The sequence below is a fragment of the Pleurodeles waltl genome, chromosome 8, assembly GCF_031143425.1.
Source record: "Pleurodeles waltl isolate 20211129_DDA chromosome 8, aPleWal1.hap1.20221129, whole genome shotgun sequence".
Classification (NCBI taxonomy): domain Eukaryota; kingdom Metazoa; phylum Chordata; class Amphibia; order Caudata; family Salamandridae; genus Pleurodeles; species Pleurodeles waltl.
Genome location: NC_090447.1, coordinates 1,043,308,493 through 1,043,330,834, shown reverse-complemented (window position 1 = coordinate 1,043,330,834; position 22,342 = coordinate 1,043,308,493).

Genomic DNA, 22,342 nt, shown 5'->3' with positions numbered 1-22,342 from the left:
TGCTGCCTTGCTGCCCTCTGGCTCTGCTGAGAAGTGCTCTCCAAGGGCTTGAATTGAGCTTGCCTGCTGGTGCTGAAGTCTCAGGGCCAAAAAGACTTCACATTCTGCAAAGAAATCCTTGTGTGATGAAAATTTGACACACAGCCTGCTGGAAATGATGCACAGCCTGTGCCGTGATGAGAAAATCACCGCACAGCTGAACCGGAACAACGCAGCGTGACTTCTGGAGTAAATATTGATGCAGCGCCTGAGCTGCGACTGGAAATTCACCACACAGCCCACTGGGTCGATGCACAACCGAGCCAGAATGACACTTTACGACTTCTCGGACAGAGAATCGGTGCAGCACCTGCCGTGGGCCAGATAATCTGATTTGTCATGCTACTGGAACGTCGCAAGCCTGTGACTTTGCCCCACATGCCCAAGATTTCCACGCATCTGCCCTGGGTGCAATGAAGACCCACGCACCATAGCGAGGAACCCGGACCGCGTGCCGAAGAAACAACGCAAGTCCTGTGTTGCGGGAAAAGAAACAACGCATCGTCTTTTAGCTCCCTGAAAATCTGATGCACACCAATCTCCTCTGCGATCCTGGTCCATGTAATTTTTTGACGCACCCCAGGTATTAATTTTCTGTTTCTTATCCAAAGACTATTTGACAACTCTTGAAATTCATATTTCAACTTGTGCTTGTTGAAAATCTTGATTTTTTTTACCTCAATCTACCGCCATGCAGTCACCGCCGAATGACCGCCCCGCGGTCAAAAGACCGCGGTGGCCATTCCAACTTTCCGGCTGGGCCGGCGGGTGACCGCCAAAAGGCCGCCCGCCGGCCCAGCGGGAAAGCCCCTGCAACGAGGAAGCCGGCTCCGAATGGAGGCGGCGGAGTTGCAGGGGTGCGACGGGTGCAGTGGCACCCGTCGCGATTTTCACTGTCTGCGAAGCAGACAGTGAAAATCTTTGTGGGGCCCTGTTAGGGGGCCCCTACACTGCCCATGCCAGTGGCATGGGCAGTGCAGGGGCCCCCAGGGGCCCCACGACACCCGTTCCCGCCATCCTGTTCCTGGCGGTGAGAACCGCCAGAAACAGGGTGGCGGGAAGGGGGTCGGAATCCCCATGGCGGTGCTGCAAGCAGCGCCGCCATGGAGGATTCCCTGGGCCAGGGGAAAACCGGCGGGGAAACCGCTGGTTCCCCTTTTCTTTACCGCCGCGGTCAGAATAGCCCAGGAAGCACCGCCAGCCTGTTGGCGGTGCTTCCGCGGTCCCCGGCCGCCAGGGTCGGAATGACCCCATAGTACTGAAAACCAATACCTTCACATTGTACATCCCATGGATGCCACTCAGACACTTACAGGCACATGGGTGGTCGATCTGTCACACATGGGCACAATCTAGTCTGTGAGGATGGAAAGGATGGTGAAGTACAGAAAAAACTGTGCACATGAGGCGCTTACCTGCTCCTCTGGTGCATCATAGAGCTGTTCATAGAGGGGTAGGACCTCAGTCATTAGCCTCTCCAGCTCCTCCAAAGAGAGGGCAGGGACCCTATCACCTGTTGGACATGGCTTGACTGCTCCCAGAGGTGGTACACATCATCTCAGGTAGTGGAGGTCATGCTGGCAGTAGTGTCAGGAGTCAAGTGAGGGAATCTATGGAACATAACGGTCATGCCCGCCACTTACGTGGTCATCACTGCCCGGAGAACACAGCCATTAGCCTGTGACTGCCACTGGCAACAATATTAGCCGATGGATGTGTCCATGTGTCCGTCATTGTTGCAAACACCTACCACCATGATGACTGCTACCAGCAGTCGCAGGCAGTTCCTAATGTCCAGTGGAGTAGGTCAGGCATACACCATTTTAGAGGCCTGAAATGATGTATTGGGCATCACAAACTGCGTCACACCTCCGAAACTATTGTTTTGACTTCACAAACTGTTTCTTCCTATCTTGTCATGTAGGTCCTACTACTAAACATCATTGTAGAATGTTGCAGGGCGCAGATGGCATTTTACAGTGGGGCACAGTGCGTAACCGTTAAAGGTCATTTTTGTGGTTAGGATACCCAGGCATGTTTCAAGGGGCATTTCTGATGCACTTATTTTAGTTAGGTCCAGATACATGATGTGTACACTTGTGTGGCAAACCATGGGGTTCACATTCGACCTTTGAGTCATTAATAGCTGTGATGTGTACTAGTTGCCTTATTCATCACTTCAACAATGTTTTGTCACATTTTATCATTGACATGCATCATGTATGTAGCTGGGGACACAATGACTAATGCCGGCACTCATTTTATGTCAGACATAGGTATGCAGGGAGAGGGAAGACGGATCAACCATCTGTTTACCATCCACTACCAGACCGTCAGAGCATGGAAGAATACCACGTCATACTCCTATATCATCTGAATCAGCAAACAATTGGAGCCAGCTCTGATGCCAGCTATTAGTTACCAACAAACATACCACCCATTGTAAAAGTTATGTCAGTATTGCACTTCCTAGCCACAGGGTCCTTCCAACATACAGTGGCCCTAGCTGCTGGCATTTCCCAAAGTATATTTAGTCTGGTGTTGAATGATGTCCTCTCAACAATGTTGAAACATATTGACAGCTACATCCAGTTTCCCTGAAATGATTATTTAGCTCATGTGAAGGGTGACTTTTAATGGTTTTGCATGCCTCCCACATGTGGCTGGGGCTATTGATGCCACACTTGTTGGCTTGGTCCCACTGCATGCCAATAAACAAGGCTACTGCAACTGAGAGAATTTCCATTCCATCAACATCCAAGATGTTTGGCTGATCTATACATTTCAAAGGTATGTTCCCAGTATCTGGGTTAAGTCCATGATTCCTTAATTATGTGGAACAGCAGAATCCCCCGGCTGATGTCACAGCTGTACCAAGAGAGGGCCTGACTGGTTGGTAAGTCACATCTCTCCTGTCTGTGTGCATGCAATGTCTGGTGGCACAATTCTGGAAAGATGGACTAATTGTTGCACATATGTCCCATTCCTAAAGAGGAGACGCTGCATATCCAAACCGACCATGTTTGTTGACGCCAATAAGGAATCCAACTACACAAGGGAAAGTACGCCTCAATGAGGTCCATCTATGAACAAGGCGGGTAGTAGAGCTGGCTTTTGGACTCCTGAAGGCCAGTTTTTGCTGTCTGGGCTGGACTGGTGGACCCTCCTCTACTCATCTGAAAAAGAGGAAAAGATTATCAGATAACTGTGGCATGCTGCATGCTGCATGGTCCACAACCTCACTGTGAGGAGCAATATCCCACACAATGCAGAGGAAGTGGCACAGGGTAACACTCATGAAATGCTGAGTGAGGATGACAGTGGTGAACAGGAGGGAGCTTACTTGCGGGAAGATCTCATCAACAGCTACTTTTCTTGAGTGTAAGTATGTCATGTGACATAATGACTTTGACTGTGCTAAGAACTTGTGGTAGAGTTTTTTTGTAAGAACTGGGGAGCTATTACTCTCCAGTGTTTAGCCAAAGGGTGCATGAAGGGTTACTCTATGAAATATCCCCATCTCGATGTAACTATATCATTTGTGTCAGTCTCATTGCATTTTAACTTCCTTTCTAGATGCCTGCCACATGATTTGGGTAATAGGTTGTTTTAAAGCCCACACCCTTGTTTTGTCTTTGTCCAGGTACCTTTACCATGACATCCTCATGTGGGCATTTCAGAGTTGTGACATTGGCAGTATTCTGATGCCGCTTCCGAATTGGAAATGGACATGGATTAATCCAGGTAATGTAGGCCACAGATTTTTTGTGTATAAGACCTGTGCCAGACACCTTGGACAGTGTTTGGGTAGAAGGTCTGAAGTCCTGATTGTACTTATTTTGTGTGCTGTGGTGGGCTGATTGTATCATGTGTGTGATCATGTGGCCATGAAATCTGTTGGTATCATGTGCAAATAAGACATTCATCCTTCACATGGGCGAATCAGTCTTCTTGTATGACCTGTATGTAGTTGTAGATGTGTTTCATCATTGCAGGCTACAGTGCCCATGTCAGAACACTGACATATGTATGTGTCATACCAACAGATGCATGGTCATTGTATCATGCGGGGCCTGTGATCAAAGACTGTTGTACTGCCCTCTGTCTGAACTTTTGGGTATGTGATGTTGTATTGCTTTGGTGTCGTATGTGAGAAGGCTCAAGTTGGTATAACCAACACTTTTTTGGTTTGCCTATTCTACAGGACAATGTCTAACAAGGCCCTTTCTTCCATGGTCTGGGGGACCGTACCTTGGTCTGTATACCTTGACACAGGTTGAGTCACCCTCTCTTGGATACGACAGTCCAGATATTTTGAAAACCTATGTGTTGTACAGTGGAATAAAATGTGTTGCGGAACCAGACACCTGTACCAATATGTTTGTGTGTTTTGGATATAATCCTTAGCAGGACACCATACCTGTGACACATACCTCCTTGCACTAGTATCTTGTGTCTTCATCATTTGCTTCACATGGTCTTACTTCTCAACATAGCAACATTTGAAACAGGAGCAACCAGGCACATACTTTGTGATAGGTGGTATTTATTCTTAATTTGTGAATAGAGCTCCCAGTGGAGTGAATCTCAAATGTGACTTATCAGGCAAGGGTATTTGATCAAGAGACCACTGGTGTGGGTTTGTGATATTTGGAGAAACAGTGCTTCCTGGGAGTCTTAGTCATGTCACTGTCTTCACTATACACACTTGACGGTTTAGTCTTCTCTACTAGATAGGTATGGGCAAGTGAACACTGACTTTGGCTGTGTAGTATGTGGGATAGGGCCTATTGGACTTAGCTTCCAGTCAGTTCCTCCCACTACGTCCCAGCATTTCACTAATGGTACCCACCCAAGTGAGTACATATCAACTGAAATTTCACAGACATGTCTATTTATGTATATGGAACCTGAACTTATGTCTGGAGTGTGAGCTACATAGGATCTTGGCCTTAGAAATCCTGTCACTCCCTCTATTATACACAGTATACAAATAGTATACACACATCTAAGTAACTTGATATTGAGAGTTGGGAAACTGTGCAGTTTGATCATATGCACACTGTTCTGGTGTTTGTAGTCAGAGTAACAGTGCCTCTCGTGAGTTTCAGTCTGGTATGTCTAGGTACTTGACACACCTGACCAATGCCATCCCCAAGATGAGTATACTTAATTTGTGAGTTGACAGACAGGGGTATTTGGACAAGGGTACAGTGTGCTGAAGTTTGAAGCTACGGAAACAGTGCCTGTTGGGAGTTGCAGTCTTGTGAGTCCCTGAAGTGCACACACTATACATATATAAAACCCCCAGCTGAGTAGACTTAATTTGAAATTTGCCAAACAAGGGTATTTGTAGCAATAAACTTAACATTGGGCTTGTGATTGGATTCATAGACCCAGGGCCTTTCTGGCCTTTTAAGTCATATCAATCCCTGTAGTACACACACTACACAAATAGTATTCCCCCAGGAAGATTTCATCTGAGGCTTGCCAGAAAGGCTATTTGGAGCAGTGAACACTGGGCTGGCAAACGGTGCCTGCTAGAAGTTGCAGTCTTGTCAGTCCCCATAGTCCATCTACTATATATATGTGAACCCCTCCAGTGAAAATACTTTATTGGAGACTTGCCAGGAAAGGGTATTTGTATCAGTGAACACTGGAATGGTGGTTGGATTCACAGACACAGGGCCTTACTGGCCTTTGTAGTCCTGTCAGTCTCTTAGTACACACACTATACAATTGATGTTACCCCAGGTGAGTAGACTTCACTTTAGACTTGCCAGACAAGGGTATTTGTATTAGTGAACACTGGAATGGTGGTTGGATTCACAGACACAGGGCCTTACTGGCCTTTGTAGTCCTGTCAGTCTCTTAGTACACACACTATACAATTGATGTTCCCCCAGGTGAGTAGACTTGATTTGAGACTTGCCAGACAAGGATATTTGTAGCAGTGGGCTGGTATTTGGAGTTACAGAAACAGTGCCTGCTGGGAGCTGCAGTCTTGTCAGTCCCTGTAGTACACACACAGGTGAGTACACTTCATTTGAGAGATTACCAAAAAGGGTATTTGGACAAGAGAACACTGAGCTGCTGTTTGGAGTTACAGTAAGAGTGTATCCTGGGATTTGCAGTCCTGTCACCCGCTGTACTTTGCACGCTGTACATACTGAGAAAACCCCAGGGGGTACACTTCAATTGGAAGTTCACATACAGAAGTATTTGGATGGGAGAACACTGTGCTGGTGAGTGGGGTAAAATGAAATTAGGGAAAAGGTGAGCTATGGGCATCTGACCTTTTTAGTGTTGTTCCTTACTAGACTCCACTCCCTCAGGTATTTCTGTCAAGCCCTCAGGACGCAGAATGGCCAAGACCTTCTCCTCCCATTAAAAGAGTTGCACTGGGCTGGTACCTTAAGGTCAGGGAATGGCCTCGGAGGTCGTTCCACCTCTTCCTGATGTCCTCCATTGTGCACAGGGTAGTGCCTATAGAATTCGCTCTGTCAACGACCCTTCCCACATGTTTCATTTTCCTACTGGGAGGAGTATGCTGGACTTGTGCTCCTAACAATTGGGGGGGCCCTTCTCTTAATGTTTCATCCACAATGACTCTTAACTCATCTTCAGAGAAATGGGCATTTTGGGAATGTGACATGGGGGAGCTATAAAAAATGGGTGAGAGTGACTTACTAAAGATTTGAAGTGCAATTGGGTGTGAATAGAAAAAAGTGTTTTGAGGTGATGGTGGAAAAAGAGGTGTCTAATCTATGTACTCTACATAATAAAAGGTGCTCTTGCTTCTTTGTCTTGCAGTGTAAATGCAAAGGATTATGGTCTGTGAAGGGGTGTGTTTTATAATGTCCTTTCCAGGTGTGTTGAGTGTGGCAATGTGTATCAGCTGTGCTGTTGTCAAATCCATCCAATCTACCATTCTGTATTAATTTGGTGACCACAAACTGCCTTGGTTTGGACAGCTATTAGCTTACCGCCATGGATACCCGCCACTGAAGCTTTGGACTTGTAATAGGTTAGTGGTTGGTCGCTATGGTGTCAGGGCTGGGGGGCGGACCACCTTTTTCTGCACCTCCGCTCCGAGAAGATGCCATCCTAGGAGCTCGTTCCCTACCAGAGCAGTGCCATGGAACAGGTAAGTGCTGCCTGAGAGGGAGAGGGGGGTGTGGGTTGAGTGAGTGAGTGCATGGGGGGTGTGCATGTTTGTTTGTGAAGGGAGGATGTGCACCTGCATGTATGAATGCATGTGTGTATGTCTATATATGCGTGCATATGTATTTGTGGGCTGGGTGGCCTAAACGGAGGTGGGGGATGGTGAGTGGGATTGGGGAAGGCCTACAGGAGATCTGGGAGGATGGGTAGGGTTTAGGATTTTGGGATTCAGGGGTGGGGGGGAGTCCAGGGGTTTGATGTTGTTTCGGGGTTGTGGCAGAGGGGGGGCTGGTGTGTCACATACTGGTGAGAGGAATGAGCATTCCTCTCACCAGTATGCATTCTGCCAGGGATTACCTGACGTGGTATATCCCACCAGGAAGTCCCTGGTGGAAATGGGATCATTATCCCACTGGCAATCAAATCAATCCTGCAGTGGGTGGTGGTGAACTGGCTCCTCTGCTGCCAGTTCCCTACTGTCATCTTTATATGACAGTCATGCACCGCCATGCCGTCTGTGGTATTATTGCCACTGCCGACGGAGCGGGCTTTCCCGCCATGTTCAAATGTCTGCCCACGTCTTTGAAAAAGTCTGCATTTTAATGAAACACAATTTGATCATTATTCTGAACAGAGGGGTTTGGCATACTCTCATAGTCCTAGATTTCTCATCACTCAACATGTTACCAACACATACCTGAGCCTGACATTACTATGTGACAAACATTTAGTAATATTAGTTTTGATGCAGTCCCCCAGCCACCACAAAAAGTTGCAGGCCTCTATACTCCAAACACATGAATGTTGCCTGTCCATTTATCTGGAAAGTAAAAATTAGATAACCAATACTCAGTATTTAAACTACTAAGTAACATGGTAATGTTACATTTATCTACATGATCTTCATCACACAGCCAACACCATCACCAGTTATAAATCATTGTTGTTTTTCTCAACTTATTAATTATTATGATCCCACAAATATTATTATTTCTGCTTTCTGTACATTTTCAAAGAATATGTTGATTTACTTTAGATAGACATCCTGAACACTCTCTATTTATGGTTTAATTCACAATGCAGCACGCATATGCAACACAGTCATATGTTTCCATCTAAAAGCAAACTGCCAAACTGCTATGTCAACAACACCATAACATACCATAACAAGACTTGGTTCTGATTATACACAATCAAATACAGTCCTAAATTCTCATCACACTTTCAAATGACTCAACAACACAGACACAGCAATGCTCGGTATACATTTCTATTTTAACTAAACTTTAAAAAAAAAAAAAAAAAACTCTGGTTATCCTGAGCCATAATTTCACACATAAAATAAAAATAAAAAACCTTGATCTGTAGGTAATTCATTCTCATACTGCACAGATGAATCATGATGTGAGGTGCAATTTGACAAAATATTTTTTTTCCTTTTATATCTGGCCTAGGGACAGATGAACACACACCTGCTCTCCGTCAGAATACCTTTCCAGTTTCAATTTACCTAAACAAGTTGTCATATTTCAAGCGAATATAATATATGAAATATAACATGACATATACAATTGAACAGTATCTATCTATCTATCTATCTATCTATCTACCTATCTCTATCTATCTATCTATCTATCTATCTATCTATCTATCTATCTATCTATCTATCTATCTATCTATCTATCTATCTATATATCTATCTGTCTAAATATACATCTGTTAAGGGTGGGTGGAACTTGCGGAGTTACATACAAACTCCACAAGATTGCACAGAGTTCTGCTTACCTCACGCTCCCTTTGGTTGTGCATGGTGGCGGTGGCTGCAGGGGCTGGGAGCAGGCCAGGCTGTTTTGGCAACCCCCTATAACTACCCAACCATGCACCATGCACGGCCTTTGGCTTGTGTATGGTGGAGCTGACTGTAGCTGCCAGCCAACTCCACTAATCACCTAATCCCACACTGCAACTAACCTTTTGCCATGCATATCCCCTGGTGCCCGGCCTTCTAAAATTAGTTTCTTGTTGGGGGAGGGTGACATGCAGTCCCACTCCCATTACTGTTTTTGGCCCGGGGTACCCCATACCCCAAGGCAGGCGTTAATATATTTATTTTTTGGGGGAAGGAGGCTGCATGGTCCAACCTCGCTGTGCCGATCTTGGGACCTGGGGCCCCATCCCCTGTGGACCGGCCTTCTAAAATGTTTTTGGGGGGAGGAGGGTCATGCGGCCCTCTTCCTCTTGCCAATTTCAGCCCATGGGACCGCATCCCCTGGGGCCCAGCATTAATATGTTTTTTATTTTGGGAGGGGGTTTCATGGCCCCCCTCTCCGGGTCAATCTCGACTCCATCCCCCATGGTCCAGCATAAAGATTTTATTGTTTTTTGGGAGGGGGCCGTACAGTCCCCCCACCCTGGCCGATCTCGGCCCCAAGGACCTCGTTTGCCAGGGCGTGACATATGCATTTTATTTTTTGGTGGGCACACAACCTCCTCCCCAGGCCATATAACATAGTTGCCCCCATTCACCACCATAGGGGACAGTGGGAGGACCCTGAAAGTCCCAATGTTCCCAGACAGCTCCCCACCTCTTTCAGGAGCCAATATTGCTGTCCGTGAGAGCAATAGCTTCCTATGTTCCCCTGCTTGCATCTCTGCAGGCAGAGAAATAGAGGAAACCTATGCTTCCAGCAAGTAAGAGCAACGTTAAGTAGCTCCGGGGAGGTGGTACTCACTGGGGCCTGAAATGGACCTGTATCTTATTTAAATTTTGCCCCAAGGATGTGGCGGTCCCTGGGGTATGGACGGGCTGGGTGGCCCCAAGTGTTTTATTAAGACATCAGCCCCAGGGAGGTGGCTGTCCCAGGGCTGCAGGGTGGCCTGGTGGCAGCCCTGCTTTTCATCACATATTAGCCCTGGAGAGTTGGCAGTCTCCGGGCCTCAATCAAAATTTCAAAGCCCTCAGAGCCTGGCCCACCCAGGCATTTAAATGAGTGCAGTATCCTGTGTGTTTTTTTAATTTTCAGCACATCCACAGATCCACCATGACTCATGCCAAAAAGCTAAAAAAAAATGCTTGTTTGCTCTGAAAAGGACCCCAGTACTAGAGCTAAGGGGCCAGAGTGTGCCCACCCTGGCCCCTTTTCTTTTTTGTGATTGTTTGTTCTGGGACTCGGATGAAGCAGGGTCCCAACATGGCTGACATGACCGCCTTGTTGAAGTATTGGCAGCCAATCAGATCTCAGCATGAGAGCAAGAGGATTTGCGCAGCCTTCGCATCCCTATATATTTAAATTAGTTTTTTCTTTCATTTTTCAAAAGCTACTGAACAGGTTTACACAAAATAACAAACAGGTCTGAACCAACAGCTACCTTTCTCCCAAATTCAGTGTAATTTTATCCAGTGGTTCATGCGGTATTCCTAATCAAAATCCCTAGGGAAAAATGCATGGGGAAAAAGTATTTAGGGCCTTCCACTTTTTATCGGCCCCTGCTTGACGGATCACCCAGAAACTTTCCAGACAGACATTGAAGTGAGTGTCATATTTGTTTGAAGAATGTTGTGAAGATTCATCAAATGGCATCAAAGTTATTAGCAAAACAAAAAAAGCTTTTTCTTTAGAAACCAGGACCTAACTATAACTAGGGCATGTAGGTTTAGGGACTCCAGTAAAGTTAGTGCACTCTTGTGGTGTCCAGTGTCATTGTAAAGGCAGGTCTGCCTTGCTGGTTGCTTTTACAATAACATTAACCTCAAATTCAACTTTGGAATTAAAAGTACTCCCAAAGTCTTAAAGTATGTTATTGTTATATACAAGTTACCCCTAAGGGCTGGCCTAGGTGCCCCAAGGGTAGATGCAGTGTAAATAAAATCAGACACTTTATAAAGAATGTTTTTAGAAGCCCTGGTGAGAGAGAAACAACAAAATTCATTTTTCGCCGTTGTAGTTAATGGGCTGCATAGGCTAATATTGGAACACTTTATTTTCAAATAATAATAAAGTCTTATTTCCAATAGAGATGAGATAAATATCTCAAGTTTGGAACCCACTTAAATGTTATAATAATTCCAACAACTTGCCAATGTTCAATTTAATATGACCAGCACAGGGAAAGATATTTAGAACGCCTTCTGAAAGTTACAAATTCAGCCCTGTAGTGCCCTTTTCTGATTGGTCAGCCTCTGGCAGCTTGAGCCAGGCTACATTACTGAAGTATGAAGTTAACTGGGGTGAGTGAAAGGAAGCATTTTTTGGGAGGAGAACTGCTGCAGCAGATGGCAGAGCAGGATGTGGGAAGAGTAGCCAAAGTGGTCTTCAAAGACTGAAAGCCGTTTGGGACAGAAACTGGACCTCCCTCATTTCCTGCTATCCCAGACAGATGAAAGGCCTATTGATTAGATTAGGATGGCACTGAAAGGGCTGTGCTAGGAAGACTTAACCACGCAAGTGGATGGACTCAGCCAGATCTAACCTCTAAAAAGGAATTTAAAGAAAAAATGTTTACTATTTTTGTAAATTGATTTGGATTTTTATTGTGTGTTGTGTTTCACTTATTTACTGTGTTTCTGATATTAAATGCTTCACACATTGGTCTCCAAAGTTAAGCCTTCCTGCTCATAGATCAAGCTACCAAGCATTGCACAAGGATTAATTATTGAGACCTTGACTGGACCATATGTGAGATTGTGGCCTATTACTAAGTTTAGGTGCCTACCTGTTCTTGCTAATAACCCACTTTCCAACAACACATATGACATAAGTTGGACTAAACAAAAAAATAAAACATTGGGGGTCAATCCCCCAGACTATGCAAGCTAGTATTTGAATATATCATCCATTTAGAAACAGTTTAACCAGGAGGGTTAAATAGTAATGAAGAGCTAGCCACATATTTAGAGATATACACTATACACTCTCAGTAGGATAAAAAAAGAACCAGTCATGTGATCATTTGCTGAATCAAAACAGTAAAGACACCCAACGTTGCGGTAACAGTTAAATACTGAAAGATCGAGCTCAGTTACGAGCTAGGCAACTGAACCGCCAGACAGACAAGGGGGCGGTCTCAAAAAGACAGCTGAGTCGACGGTCTCCCACCCGCCATATTAAAATGTTACAGCTGTCCCAGAGGCAGTATACGTGATGGCAGTGGACGTAGTCAGCAAAACAAGGTATATTTTTACATTTGTGCCAATGCAGGTGTGTACATTTTGACCAAAAGGTTTTCTTCTTTCTTTTCTTAGCCTAGGTCAGCAATAGATTTATGGAAATGTAGAATTTGTTATACAACTTAGGTAATTTGAGTTTTGATAAAGGTCTGTGGTATTTATCCATGGTTAAAAGGAAGAAGTAAATACTCAGGAATTCATGGGCAGAGTTGACAGTTGTGCTAACAGAAATACACATAATCCAAACCGAGGGGCATATTTATACTTTTTGACGGAAAACTGCACTGATGCAGTTTTGCATCAAAAATATTAGCGCCTGCTAGTGCCATTCCTGAGTGCAAGCCGGGTGACATATTTATGGAACAGGCCAAGTCGGCACAAAGGAACGGTGAGCGTAAAAAAAATGACGTTAACCATTGCGCCCTGTCGTAAGGAAAAATAAAGTTAATGCTGCAAAGTGCCACAAAACCATTTGGCGGCAAGTAAACATGTCGTAAAAGAGTTACTGCCATTTTTAGAGCACATTAGCACCACATTTAAATGCACAAAGAGGAAAAAGTGCAAGTGCAACTGAAAATGGAAGAATCAGGCTAAGAGAGACCCCAATCACCCAAGCACCAGCCAGGAGGATCCACATAAGACCCTGGAGAAGGAGAAGAAAAAGCACAAGTGTCGCTTTAGTGACGAGGAGCACAACATCCTTGTCAGAGAGGTGACGGAGCACCAGCAACACCTCTTCATCACCTCCAACTTGGACTTGGGGTGCCCCTGTGGGCCCCTGCACTGCTCATGCACTTGGCATGGGCAGTGCAGGGTCCCCCAGGCATAGCCCCACCGCGAATGTTGGGCAGTGAGATGTGCGACGGGAGCTACTGCACACGCTGCACATCAGCATTGCAGCCGGTGCTATTACGAGCTGGCAGTAGTGTTGATGTGACTTTTCCGGTGGGCCAGGGGACAGTAACACTATTACCATCCGCTGGCCCAGCGGAAAAGTCATAATAGGAAACCAGAAATACCGTCGGCACTGGCGGTATTCTGGCTCCCGCAGCCTCAACGGTCTTTTTAAAAGACCGCCGAGGTTGTGTACAAAATCAACTGCGAAACAGAGGTGAAGAGAACTGTCACTGAGTGCAAGAAACGATGGCATGAATGCAAACATAGAACTAAGGAGAAATTGGCCAAGAACAAAAAGGCAGCACTGCATACTGAAGGTGGAAGTCCTACATGACAGGAGGTCCTAACTGAGCTGCAGGAGATGGTTGCAGCGGTTGTCCCGGATGAGCTGGTCAGAGGAATCCAAGGACAGTAAAGCACAGACTACCAACCACCTTCACAAATGCAGGGTAAGTTGTGTAGCGGAATTAACTGGAATCTTACAAATGCCAGGAGGGGGAGGTAGATAGGACACACCCAATGCATGCTAAAGGAGTGCATGGGGACACATGGCCCTGAATCCAGATGCCCCATCCATCATACAAGCAACACAAGTACACACGCCTTATTATTGTGCCATGCCCCAACATATACACAATGTGGATATACACCAATCCCCAGGGCTATACTTCTCCACGTAAATATGCAGCACATTAGCTGGAAGGAACTTGTAATTACTCTGCCTGGGTCTATGGCATCACAACACCCCTTGCATATTGTCAAACCTTATGTACCCACACTACTCAGACATCCAACACTAGGACAGAAGTTAGTACCATTGAGTGGGCACACAGTAATGTATCTCGCAAAAATGCTCCTCTATCTCCTTGTAGCATTTCCAGAACACAAGTCACATCTTGCAGCACACACTGAAATGCCATCTTAGCTAACATTACTTGTACATGTGCAGTAAGGGACACCACCCTGCACAGAAACAATTCAACCCCTCAAGGCAGCCACACCTACATGATGCAGCAACAATGCCTGTCTTGGTGCAGAGAAAACAAATCAGTGCATCTGCAAGGTGAATTGCAGGGCTGTCCCGTATCCCAGTGAACATGGCTCTTCTCTGTGTAACTAACCTGGTGCAGTGTTGAGCTACACATATTGCTTCTAACATGAACTGTGCCACAAGAGAAAAATCTGCATTAAAGCTTTCAACCTGTGAAACACAACACATACAACTCAGACACAACCATATTACACCCATGGTATTGGTAATGAGAAAACAATTGACCAAATTCAACACGTGGGCTCTTATTACAACCCTGGCAGTTGGTGTTAAAGCAGCGGTAATACCTCCAACAGGCCAGCAGAAAAAAAATGGAATCACGACCATGGCGGAAACCGCCAACATAGACAGCCACTTTAACACTCTGACTGCCACAGCGGTAGAAACAAACATGTGTGCTAAGTGTGTATACATGCATACGTAAACTAATTTTGGGGGGGACTACATTGTCATGTCTGAGATACAGATGTTCACATACCTACGACACCAAACATGCTTGGTGGCCTATGTTCAACACATGGTAATGCATGTGACAACCATGTAAACTTCTACACACAATACTCAGTGGACTTGGACTGCATTAACATCACATCAACACATCCAATTTGCCTGTATATGAGGGTTCACTGTGTGCTGTGTCATTGGATTTCCCTTCATGTTGTTCTGCTAAACGTGTGCCATTTGTGCCCCCATGCACTGTAGATGCAGCAGATGTCAAGTACACATGGTTGTGTAAAATTAGTATCTTCCGTGTGTGTGTATTGACATATGTTTTGTGATTTCTGTCACATGTGATGACAGTGGTATGTTCATGGGATCTGAAATTTCACATTAAATATTTCTTCCTCCGTGGACACCAGTTGCCATTTGACAAATGCATGTGTTGTCAAATCAGTGCCACCCATGTTTCCGTATGTCGGAACACATGTTTAGCTCATTTCTGTCAGTCACTGATCTTGTGACACCAATGCCCTACTTTTGAGCTAGGTTACCCTTTGCTCTCAATTCATACACATTTTTTTGGCTGAGCCAATACAGTGGTCCATGTGTGCTGACATATGTGATATATGTGTGCATGTCATCAACTAGGCTTCCATATTTGTCCCCATCAGGTTAGTAATGACTGTCACAAACAATGGCATACCACTGTCTCACAGTACTGCAGTCTGGCTTAGCTGTAAGCCTACTAATCATCACAACAGTGTAAGTTCCTATAGCAACACAAAACCATGGTTGCATGTGAGGAAGTACATCAATGGAATCCCAGTTTAATCTCACCCCTGTGCACATGCATCAGGCCCCTGACAATGTGATATGTTCATGTAGCTAGAGCAGTGGTATGTGGGTTCATTGAGCAGGAACCTAGCTTCTTCATGTTTGCCACTCAGCAGTATTTTGCACGCTCCTCAGTGGACACATGCACATTTGTGGTCACACAGTTCTGGATCTCACATTTACCACTGCCATACCTGATGTCAGCTTTCCCCTATCACATACATCACTCTGATCTTGGACATTTTGTACATGTGACATTTTTTGATGTCCTTAGCATTTCCCTTGGGCATCTTTTTGATCTAGTATCTTTTTTGTGACTTCTACATTGCAAACATGCCAGGGTACAGATGGTGTTATCTGTCGAAGCCTCCTGTCATGGTGGCATGCGGTGGGCAAATACGATAGTATGCAAGTGGGCAACGTGACTGGGTAATGTACTGACCCGGGCACCCTCTCTGTACAAGTGTTTATTATTGACATGTAGACATTGAGGTGTTATACAGTCAGTGTTGGTCTATGTGTGTCCCTTCTCCATGTATTCCTGCACTACTGGTGAGGCATGAATTGTCATCTACATGCTCCCATTCTCTAGACTGTTAGCACTTTATGCACATCTCATACTGCAACATTGTCTATATATACATGGACATGATGCAACTCGCAGCTTGTTTCATGGAAGATGTTCACATCTCCTTCTCCTGCCACCTTGATAGGTATAGTTCCATTGTCTGTATTTGTGAGCTGTCATGTGTTCATCCAACACATGACATCACCCCTGCCACACCACTTCTGTTGTCTCCATTAGACACCCCATGTTGTATGTATAAGTATGTGTCGGTGTCTGGAAGCAGTCCATTGAGTATGTCCATTGTACATGTGTTAGCATTTCTTCTAGTATGGCACAGCCTAGGTAACTCTTACCATGACTGACTGATATTGAGGTGTCACATCATCTCAGTGCTGGAGAGTTTATTAGCTAATTGCAAATATATATGAGTAAGTCTACTCCCACTCTGTTCGGCATTGTGTCTCAGACATATTTCAACAATGCTGGTCAGAGTAGCACACCCCACACCTGATTGCGATGTTGGACACCACAACATGTATGGGACTATTTGTCTATATTGCCATCTGGTACTTGTCCTGTCATGTGAGTGACAATGGGTTCTGTGTATTGCTTTGCGCTGTGTGAAGTAGTTGTACACAGCATACTAGATATACATGCTGTCACATCAACCATTGTTGATCCTGGCAAAATCGTTGCTACCTAGAACATACACCCTTACATCAGTATGCACATGTTTTCTTAGATTTGGGCTAGCCATGTTTGCACCTGTTGTACATTGTGATCATTTACTATGCATTTCCATGGCTACACTGCGCAGGCTCAGCATGGGACATTGGTTATCATCCCTGGGCTTCAACTGCGGGACCACAGTTCACAATGATGTACCACCCTTGTCATACATGTACCATGCACGCAATATTACTGTCACCATGAGTTGTGACAGTGTACTGTTCCTACATAACTTGTTATACATTTGGTGGCATCCCTTCCTAATGTGTGCCCCCTTCCATTCATCCTGTAATGCATGGCATTGTTGTTGTGGGTGGTCTAGGTATTGGCACATTTCCCACTTGAATGGACAATATATGTGATGGTGCATGGATCTAGACCTTCAAGATTCCACTGCCCGCAAATCGCTTGTCACCAATATTTGATTGGCTGCAGTAGACCCACTCATGTCACAAACGGCATTGCTACCATACTAGTCACCTTTGTGTTGCCTACCTGCTCACTGTGGTTAGAGTCACATTCCAATGGAGTATGTAGTCAAGAATGAGTAGACCAAGGAGATTCAGGTGCAGAGATTTTTTATTAGTGCTATTTACAAGGTGATGTTTAAAGTATTGTGGTCCTGTGTAGAAGTTCTCCACAATGTGGTGTCTCCTACAAACTCTGGCTGCAGTGTTAATTTGTTCACCCACAACATAATCTGTTCCATGATCATTCATCCTCGCTGGGAACATCATCCTGTTCATCCCAGGGGATAGTTGTCCAGACACAAATGTTGTGCAGGATTACACATGCCATAATGATCTTACAAACAAGTGGTGGAGCATATAAGAGGCTTCCTCCTGTCAGGGCTAAACATCTGAACCTGGATTTCAGCAGGCCAAATGTCATCTCACATTGCAGGTTTTCCTGATTCCCTCATTGTAGGCCCGCTGTTCCACCATTATGGGATTAGCAAAAGGGGTCATCATCCATGGCTGGATGCCATACCCTTGGTCAGCTGCAAAGGATAGAGAGGAGATGTATTGTTAAGTGTTGAAAATGGTTTGGTATGTCCCATTGCAGTTTTACTTTTTTGATGGAGCTGTGACACAAACTTGCTTTTGGTGTACAGTAAGTTCCTGTTCTCATGAAATAGTTTCTTTGAACTGTGTTGATTGACATGATAAACTTAGGTAGTGGCTCAAAGGCCTGAGAAGTTTTTATGTTGTTCCCAGAAATGATGGCCATGATTTAGGCATTTGTTGTGTTGTCCATATTTGGAGCAGTGTACTAGTCTTACATGGCATATACCACTTCCTAGCAGCACAAAGGTATCAGATGTTGATACAACGTTGTTGCCCTACAAAGCAAGATTGTGCCATCCTTTTTGACATGTTGCACTATGCATGCAGTGTGACACTTAGGGACATAATTTTGAGCACCTAGCGCCATCAGAACATCACTTTTATAGAATCTCCAGTGGCCCTGCCCAGTATTTAAATGTGGTGTTATAATATTTTTTGTTGCTTGATGCAACCCTGTGACTACAGCCCATTCACACATAACCCTTTGCTTGGAAGGGGCGTGCAGTAGGTATTGCTGTGGCTGTGCTACAGCAACATCCATAGCATTTTCTAGCTGACTCTGATTTGGGAGTTTTTGTAAACCTGAGGGAGCACCAATGCCTCACCTCACCCCTGAGGTGGGGTTAGCAAGGCACAACGAGAAGGAATACTTTATTCCTACTCGTGTTTTAGCAAATTCAATATGTAATGTATATTGCTGCAGGCATAGTAGGAGCAAAATGCCAGGCATGGTAGTTTATGTGCTGAAAGGTGTGCCTTTCCACACATGAACAATCAAAGCCCTTAACTCAGACATCCTTGCACAATGGTGCAAAGATGCCTGGGTTGGTGCTGGTAGCTAGTGTTTGCCCAAGCACTGGCGACAACACAGGGATGTGCTGCATACTATAGTATTAGGTGCATTCTTGCGTTGTGTAAATGAGGGTCGTCTGCGGTGCTTATTATGGCACAGTGTTGCACTCTGTCATCTCCCTTAAATTAACATACCCTAGAGACCCTTTGTGGCAGATGATGGTTGTGCCAGCCATGAAGTGTACGTGAGTGCGTGTCCCACGCTGGTAGGATGAACTACTTTTTTGCAGAATTTTCTCCTGCCTTCTATTACATGATTTCTGACAGACACCATCAACACATGCAAAGTGCTGGCTTTGGGAGGGGACACAGCTATTTTCACATGGATCCCTTAGTACGGTGACTATAAGGTCAGGTATTGGCACTATACACCTAACACATCTGACTATGTCATCCATGAATGATAGTGATTTTTTCACAGACACAAGACCATGGTGAAGCCCTTCTGGTAGTTGGAACAGACATGGTGTTCTTAGTGGGCACTAGAGGCGCATGTGAGGTGACACTGAAGTAGGTGCTGCCCCATTTCTCATGATTCAACCTCATGATCTTCAATGGCAAATATTTTTGTATACCTATGTGTGGGTCACAATGCAGCAAACAGGTGTATGTGTACATTAAAGGTATGTCAGGTATGTGTAGCTGATGTATACTTGTGGCACCACTTGGGTGGTATTGGATTTAAGTTCTGCCTAAGGCTTACATACCATGAGTTACATGGGACTGTGCCTATATGTGACATCCTCATCATGACCATAACCTCTGCCATTTACATACTTGTGCACTTCTTTGCTTGGTGTGATGTGTGTGTGTGTGATCTGTATTTATTTTTCAACCTGTGGACACTTGTTGTGGTTTGTGAGCAGCTTCTGCATGCAAGGGAAACTTGGCTCCACCTGTACACCCGTGGTCTGCCAGTCAGGGTGTTGCTGTGTTATGTAGATTTGGGTGCATGTGTTTGTGACATGCAATGTGTGCAGTGTGGTGTGGCATGTGGCTTATGTGTTGTTGCATGTACATCTTTGTGGCCCTGCCCAGGTGCATTTATTGTTGAGTTTGTCTGGTTTGTCCTTGACAGTTGGTGTGTTGTGTCGTATGATTGTTATGCTGACTTACCATATTCGCCTTCCTGGAAACGCTGGCTGATGGTGCAGTGGTGAAAGATGTATGTGTCATGGATGCTGCAGGATATTTCACCAGGAAGTTTGTGAAGAGCCCACGATGGTCCACGGTAGCCTGCACATTGATGGGATGTGCGTGCTTGTGGTTCTACAGAGGTTTTGCGTTGTGACAGGTGAAACTAGTTGGACATGGGTATAGTCCATTGCACCCAGTGCATGTGGAAACCCAGGTACCTGATAGAAACCTTGTTTGGTCTCATGCTGCAGCTGCTGGGTGTTTAGGAAGCAGATGTGTTGTGGCGTGAGGTGTAGGATTGTATCTAGGACCTTTGGTAGGCAGATGGAAAAGGATGAATGGAAGATACCAGCCACTAAAGCACCTTTTGTCTGGAATTATCCAAACACTATCATGTGGAGGACAGCAAGGAGTTTTGTAATTGGTGGGATCTTATGGGGAGTTTGCAGCCTTGCCGTGATATGTGGCACTGTCAGGTGGAGCAGGCATACGATGGACTCCCTGTTGAGTCTTCACAATCTGGCCACATCCTGTTCCCTCATTCCTAAGATGGTGATTTGCTGTCGGTGCTGTCTCTGGGGCTGTTGTGGTGGGGTTTGAGGTTGATGCAGTGGTGGTGGTTGGATCTTCTCCCTTTGCAGACGTCTTTGGCATGTGCCAAGCTGGAGCAGTAGCACTTCCATGTTGTCTTGGCAAGTTCCAAGTATCCATCTGGGTTTTTTGTATGAGTGGTGGTGGGTGAGCCTCTTTTTAACACCTTGTTCTGACCAGGCGTTGATTTTTGGCACCATTTTTTGAGTCCCCTTCCTTTGTTATCACAGTTTTTGCATCATTGATAAATATGGCACTAGGGGGTTAGCACTGTGTTTAGAACGGGAATGCCTACCTTGCATCTCATTGACGCAAGGTGGTTTCACGCATCCTAAACATGGCGCTATCTCCAATATTTTGATGCTAGACAAGTCTTGCATCAAAATATAAATATGGAGTTAGATATGTGCTGTTTTAGCCGTGTGGACTTAAGAGTATGATGTGAAAAACTGTGCAGGAGTAACATCTTTAATACTTTATTGTTGATTTCAGACTGTGTAGATCAGTTGTTGATTGAACAGTATTATCAATTAAAATGTTTCTGTGTAAGATCATGCGTACTAAATGGAGCCACATTATTGAGAAATAAGTATGGGTAGAACTCATTGGATAAATGAATTGCATTGGTTCTGATTTAAAGGTCTATGACTTCATATCAGGATGTTGGCATTAATTAATAATTGAAGACTGATATAGGTGACATCTGTTGTGCAGTGAGGCAGTACTGAGATATTTTACTATAAAGTACATGATCAGAGATGTGTAAATTTCATGCATAACTCAGGAATGGGGGCCAGCAACGGACGTAAGATATTAAGGGGGTCATTCTAACCCTGGCGGTAAAAACCGCCAGGGCGAACGACCGCGGTAGCACTGCCAACAGGCTGGCGGTGCACCGCTGGGCATTCTGACCGCGGAGGTTCAGCCGCGCCCAGAAACGGAAAGTCGGCGGTGTACCGCCGACTTTCCTCTGCCCTTGAGAATCCTCCATGGCGGCGGAGCGCGCTCCGCAGCCATGGGGATTCTGACACCCCCTACCGCCATCCTGTTCCTGGCGGTTCTCCCGCCGGGAACAGGATGGCGGTAGGGGGTGCCGCGGGGCCCCTGGGGGCCCCTGGGGGCCCCTGCAGTGCCCATGCCAATGGCATGGGCACTGCAGGGGCCCCCGTAAGAGGGCCCCAAAAAGAATTTCAGTGTCTGCCTAGCAGACACTGAAATTCGCGACGGGTGCAACTGCACCCGTCGCACCTTCCCACTCTGCCGGCTCAATTCTGAGCCGGCGTCCTCGTGGGAAGGGTGTTTCCCGCTGGGCTGGCGGGCGGACTTTCGGCGGTCGCCCGCCAGCCCAGTGGGAAACCCAGAATGACCGCCGCGGTCTTTTGACCGCGGTACGGTCTTCTGGCGGTTCCCGCTTGGCGGGCGGCTACCGCCGCCCGCCAAGCTCAGAATCACCCCCTAAATAATATTATAATTTAGGAAAAACAACTGCAAGCCCTATCAGATTAGAATAGAACTTTGAAGGGAGTAATCACATAAGAGAATCATAAACATTATGAAATGAGGATAGCTCTTTAAAAGACCTTAGATCATCGTAATTGCTTTTACAATTGTAATTTGCCTGTGTTATTGCTAGGACTTCAACAAAAGTAAGATGTAGAAAGTTTATATATGTAAGATGTCTGTGATAAGAGGTATGTGTTGAATCTTAAACCACTCCTCCACATGCAGTGATATATACAGACTCCATATGATGGTTTTATACATTTACATTGTATATAATTATATTACATATATGGAAGACAAAA